Below are 6386 nucleotides of genomic sequence, written 5' to 3' on the forward strand. Positions count from 1 at the left end.
CTGGTGCCAACCTCCCTACTCTAAGAGGCGGCTACATGGATCTGTGGAGAAAAAGCAAAATATGAATGATTCTCTAACACAAACTCTCCACAAATATTCAGTATGCCACCATCCTACATGAAAAAGAAATAGGGATCTCTCTGTTAGGATGATATTTTGATCTATAGTTATTTATTTTCCAATGAATTATCTCCTGTGTTATAGAGAAATTAGAAACAAAGGGGTACAAATATTAGAAAGACTTACCAGTTTTCATCAAGTCAATGACATTTTCTTTTTTAAGTCCATGTAATGTATAAATTTCTTCAAATTTACTTTTTATGATTGGATTCAAATCCCCTCCTTTCTATCGGCCTGCGTTTGAAGAATATTTTCTGTTACTACAGATCTTGAATCAATAAGTGAATGGAAAAACAAATTAAGCACTTAATATTTTCCAACCAGTCCCCTGGGTATTTTGGATAAAAATAGGAAAAAAAATAGTCTTTGCTTTCAAGGAACTCCTTATGCTCTAGTTGGGAAAGAGGGAACATAAAAAGAAAGTTCATAGCAGAGAGAATAGAAAAGCCCAGAAATCCTTAGGGTATAACATATCATTAGATGTCAAGGCCCAAGGCTATGTCAGAAGAAAATATAGATGTGTTAGAGGTCTGCAAGGAATAGAAACAAGATAAATGTTAAGATCTAGAAGGTTTTACGATGCAAAGACAGTGCATGGTAAGACTTGATAGTTCTCCATGTTACCAGAGGGAACAGAGTTTCTGTTTCTCCTCTCATTCAAGGACCAGTGAAGCCAAACAGTTGGCATTGCTTTCACCTTAAACAAAGAACACCAAGCAGAAATACCAGGTTTTCCATTGGTTTTTGCCTAAGAATCTAGGAAAAATTTGACCTACTCCTCTTTCTTTTTCTTCTAATATCAGGAGCATGTTTTAATAGTGGGTATATAGGATAGAGGAAGGAATGGAATAAGGAAAGAAAGCAAGGACAAAATGGTGACTACAGAAGGGACTCATCTTACATCCCAGAAAGAATATGAAAATAACAGATCTTGGTATTCTCATTAAAGCAGGAGACAAAAAATCATCCCCTGAGTGGGTTCATAAAGGGGAAGGATGAGAATTGTGGGATTAAGGAGAAAGCAAACCTGGACTTGCTGCTGTGGACAGAATCCCAGGGAGAGAGACTAGAGGATACTTACTGTAGAGCTCCACACCTTTGCTTTCCATCCCATGAATCTCATTAGTTGTATAAATCAGGAGATAGTCATTTGGATCAGTAACTTCCAGATAGATTACATTGTTGCCTGGATCTGTAACGGGGTGAGATCAAAATTCCCTTAATAGTAGAGGAAGTGAAATCAAACAAAAGTTCTTTATTCAATAACTGCCCCTTCACTAGGCTATGGCCTGACTCCTCTCATCAATGGAGAAGATAATACCACTGTCCTACACCATGACAAAGACCTTACATTCAGAGTTATTATGATCACTTATCAGTGAAATATTTTAAGAAGGGCATTGACAAATTAGAGCGGATGAGATAGTGAGGAGACTCAAGTCTGTACCCATCAAGAATTGGCCTGAGGATGTATAACTTAGAGAATTTTTTCCAAGACTTTTCCAGGAAGAAGGATTAGATTATTCTGCTTGCCTCCAAGGGGTAGAACTGAGAATAATGGGTGAAACTTACAGAGAGACATATTTAGACTTACGTAATGAAACATATTCTAACAATCTGAATTGTAAAAACATGGAAAGATCTTCCTTAGAAGATAAAGGTTTCCCCATCACTCCTATACTGGTGTACAGTTTCTGTTTGTGTTTACTTGAGCTATAAAAGAAGATTGTTCTGTCTTCTGTTTCTCTGTTCTGTTGTAAATTAATTTTTCAAGATTAAATTAATAAACTGTGCCTATTCAGTGAATACACCATGGCATCTAGTTGGAAGAGTACTAGACTTGAAGACAAGGTTAGGATTGACTTTCCAATTCTTCAATTTACAAACAGTATGACCTCAGGCAAGACACCTTCCTTCTCTAAACCTGTTTTTCTATCTGAAAAATGAATCTAAAAAAATATAATAATATAAGACCTACCTCACAGACTGGCTTTGAGAATTAAATACATTAATTTTTATAAAGCATTTAGTAAACTATAAAATGGTATCTAAGTGTTATTTTTAATTCTCTTTGATGATAATAATAGCTCACATTTTCAAACACAGAGTACTTTTAACTTGTTACCTCATTTGATCCTAGAACAAGATTAGAATTTAGTAAATGAACACATTTATAAGCCTAAAACAACAATAAGAATTATTGATACATACATCGGAGTTTGTATTTATTTTTTTCCAATTTGTACACAAATACTGGCACTTGACTACATTCACCATTTCTCCTAGAAAAGGGGAAAAAACACTTTGAACTCAAACTTAAGTTGGGGGCCTTGGGGATACCCTGCTGACCAGTGTGCCTTGGGAAGAAAGCTATCATTTATTCTGGTGATTTTTCTCCCCTTCCTCATAATTACCCTGTCATCAGTCAATGCCAGCCCCCAGGGTAACTTGTTCTCTTTATATTCCAGCCCCATTATAATCCTGGGAATGTTGATAAGGGATTTCCTATCTTGAGCCCTGAACTAGCCTTTGTGTAGGGAAACCCAGAACTATGACCCAGCAGCTTGTCACCACTCTCTCATCAGACATACCTGAGGGTGAAGTAAAATATCAGATTGTTTGCTTTCACGTCAATACTGTGGATAAAAGCTGCAATGTTGCTCCCCACCTCATTGGAGGCCAAGAATAAAGGATACCACCTTCCTACAAGCTATGGAGAAATATTTTAGTAAAAAGAGAGGAAGGAAGGGATGAACAGAGAAGAAGGAAGGAGAAGGAAAGTCACTGGGCTGGGGCTTGGGGAGAAGGCTTTGTGTGGCCTTGCCCTAATGTGGCAGGAGTCTGAGGAAAAGAGATAAGGCTCTGACCCAGTTAGAAGGAACCCTGCCCCTTGTGATCTCTGGGGGAAGGTGCATCTATTGGTTTTATGGCCCCAAGGGGAAATACAGTGTGATGAATTCAAGGGATGCTACATTCTTTGCCTGATACAAAGAGACAGAGCTAGATTTTCTAGTATGGTTTCTGAGGTCCCCTGACATTGTGGATCTCATGCCAACATGGGAGCTGGAACCTCATTTTCCTATTAAGTGATTCTGCCCACTCTGAAGTGTCTGTACAGGTAGCTACGTCCTCTGTATGTACAGGGGCTGGGGAAATGTTTTGTTTGTTAGAGAGGGATTTCTCCTCATATATACCTCAGTGGAGACAGTAAAAAAAAAAAAAAGGGGGCCCACAATGAAATTATAGTGTTAATGAGGTGCAACTAATTGATGTTATTTTAAGGTGCCAGAGTCTCTCATTGGGTCAAGAAGGAATAATTTTATTGGTGGAAGGTACTCCATGTAAGTCACTTCCTCTTCCAAGACCGACCAACATCTTGCCTGTTTTGGGTGATGAAGAGTATAGTGACTTCATTAGGGTCAAGAATAAATATATTTCAGAGACTACACTTCAACTTAGAAGCCCAGCTCTCTATCCACCATAGTAGGTAGCTCCATAATAATAATAATTACAATGACAACAATAATGATGATGATGATAACAGACATTTCTATATTGCTTACAATTTTGCTCATTACTTTACATATTTTACCCCAATTGATTTGTAACAACACATTCCATTGTTATCCCCACTTTACAGATGAGGAAACTGAGGCTTAAAGTGCCTTGCCCAGGGTCCAATAGTTGGTATGTGTCTGAGTCTGGAGTTGAACCTGGGTTATCCTAACTCCTAGTTCAATGTTATATCCACTGTACCAGCTGTAAACCAGGGTGTTGCACCAGGTCACTTCCAAGGTCATCATCATCATCATCATCTATAAATGTGTGATCCTATGGTTCTAGGGACAAAAAAGTCCCTTCCTGCTCTACATTGTTTTTAATTTTTTTAAAAAAAACTCCTAGCTAGTGTTGTAGAGTGGGAAGAACACTTACCTGGGCACCAAGAGACATAAAGCAAGTCTTAGATCTGTCATATATCTAACAATGCAACTCAATTCCCCAACTTGGGCTTCATGGTTTTTTAGCTGTAAAATGGGAAGGTTGGCCCACATGGTCTTTGATAGTCCTTCTAGCCCTGACATTTTGGGTCTCTCTAACAGAGCAAAAGCTACTTTTACCTGGCCTTCTTTAAGTTGAAATCTTTATTAAGCTATTGTTTTCAAACATCAATCAAGTGCAAATGAGGAAAAGGAGGTCCAGAGGTTAAGTGAACTACCCAGATCCATCATGCTGATAAGTGTCTTAGTCAGAATTCAAACCCAGGTCTTCTGGATTCTAGTTCTCCATCCAATTCATAATGCTGCCTTTCTCTAATAGTATTCTTTTCTTTACATCATGCTGGCTGTGATTTTGTATAATTACTCTCAATTCTTTGAGCAGACAAAGGTAGACTTGTCTAAAATACTACCCAAGTTTTAAAAATAGCAAACAGATAATCCACAAAGGGGCCTTAGCAGTAGCCAACAAATTCTCTTACCTATTATCACCTTCACATTCCTTTCTTCCCTTCTCCTCCCCCTGAAAAAACGCTAAAAAATGATTTCTCTAGGTTGATTTATGTCACCATAGCTTCCAGTCAATCTCCAAGACAGAGAACTGACCTCCTGATGTTAGAAGTTACTCTCAAAGTTTATAAATATGCTATGGTTACATATACATATGCATAGACATACATGCATAGGGCTGGTTTAATTGACTAAACAAAGTCAAAGAGACTTAACATGCAGTATCTTGGAGCAACTGCATTTAAGATGGATTATTTGGAAGTAAACACAAAAAAATTGTGAATCATCCTTTCCAAAGAGAAAGAATCCATTTGAACCTCTGAAAGTTAAATCACAATAACAGAAATTATACACAAACACACATGCACTCACACACAGGTTCAGACTTTAAATCTTTCATGGTTTTGAAATGCTAACCGAAGCCCAGATGATGTTTTCAGTACTAACTCTAGTACTGCCTTGCTTTGTTTCATTCTCTAAACCCCCTCTTCAATCCCACATCAATCTATGCAATTCTTTTTACCCTCTTGTACCTTGTTGAAATTGATGTCATTTACTGAACCAGTGGCCTTGACCTGGAGAGTACAGACCAGGGCCAGGCCCATAGTCAATAGCAGAAGTCTCATCCTTAGAGCACTTATTTCTTTATCTCCAGCAGCCAAGAAAGAACAAAATATGGTTCCTGTGCATGTTCCCAGCTATCTCTCAGCTCTGCTTTTATATCCCCTCTGAGACTTGGGTTCCCCACTAAATTAACCCAGCAAGACCTCTCATTCCCCATAATGGCTTTTCCTTCATTGAAAATTTGCCAATCATTAGCTACTCTTCAATAATTCCAAGGACAGCAATGGTCCATCTCCTGTGGAGCCTACTGTTCTCTTTCTCCAAAGTTCATTTCCAAGATGAACAGAACATGTTGTAATGGGCTGGCTTCCAAATAATTATTTATGCTGTGATCACACACAGTTGCATTTGAGGAGGTTAGGTTAAATCTCTGATCCATCTCTGAGGCCATTCTGAACCAAAGGAAGGAAAAAGTGGGAAGTCTTTCTTGAACCCACCTGAATTATTATTTCTTTCTATTGTACCTTCTCAGATTTCAGGACTCCATTTGCATTGTTTCTCTGTGTTTAATGATACATCACTGTGTCACAACTTGTAAGAGATGCACATCTGTGAATGTGTGCATCTATGTAACTACCCTGTCTATTAGACAGAAAACTCCAAAGGAAAAAGACTGTGTCTTCAATTTTTTTTAGTATCTTACTATGATGCCTTATACAGGGTTCTGGCTCAATTTATACTAGTACTTCAGTGTTCTCATTCCACCAACTTCTTTCTAACTACCAGGTCTTTGACACTTGGTGTGACTGGAAAAATTCATCATCTTGTGGGCAATCTACTGATGGGCCTTTTTGAAGTAAACTAAGTTTGGGCCTTGAGTAACGGCAACCTTTTCTGCAAGCTGTTCTTTCTTGGTAGAATCTGCCAGAATTTAGGATCATATAGCTGAGACTTTGAGGACCTAGAATATCTTCTATCTGATGATGAAACAACAGAGTAGAATTTCAGTGAAAGAGTGCTTCCTCAAAAAGAACCCAATGATTGTGGGATATAACCTGGGGCAAGTCATTTAATTTATCTGAGACTCAGTTTCCTCATCTATAAAATGTGAATAACAACACTTACCTGTCAGAGTCAATGAGAGAATCAAATGAGATGATATTTGTAAAGCATTTTGCAAACTTTAAATTGATATAT

General features: G+C 38.0%; 1 pseudogene; it reads right to left on the reverse strand.

The window, feature by feature from the left end:
- Nucleotides 1-15: 15 nt before the first annotated feature.
- On the reverse strand, nucleotides 16-5251 carry LOC114042408 (annotated as a pseudogene).
- Between the last annotated feature and the right edge of the window lie 1135 nt (nucleotides 5252-6386).

This window comes from Vombatus ursinus, unplaced genomic scaffold, assembly GCF_900497805.2.
Source record: "Vombatus ursinus unplaced genomic scaffold, bare-nosed wombat genome assembly UNPS02014448.1, whole genome shotgun sequence".
NCBI lineage: Eukaryota > Metazoa > Chordata > Mammalia > Diprotodontia > Vombatidae > Vombatus > Vombatus ursinus.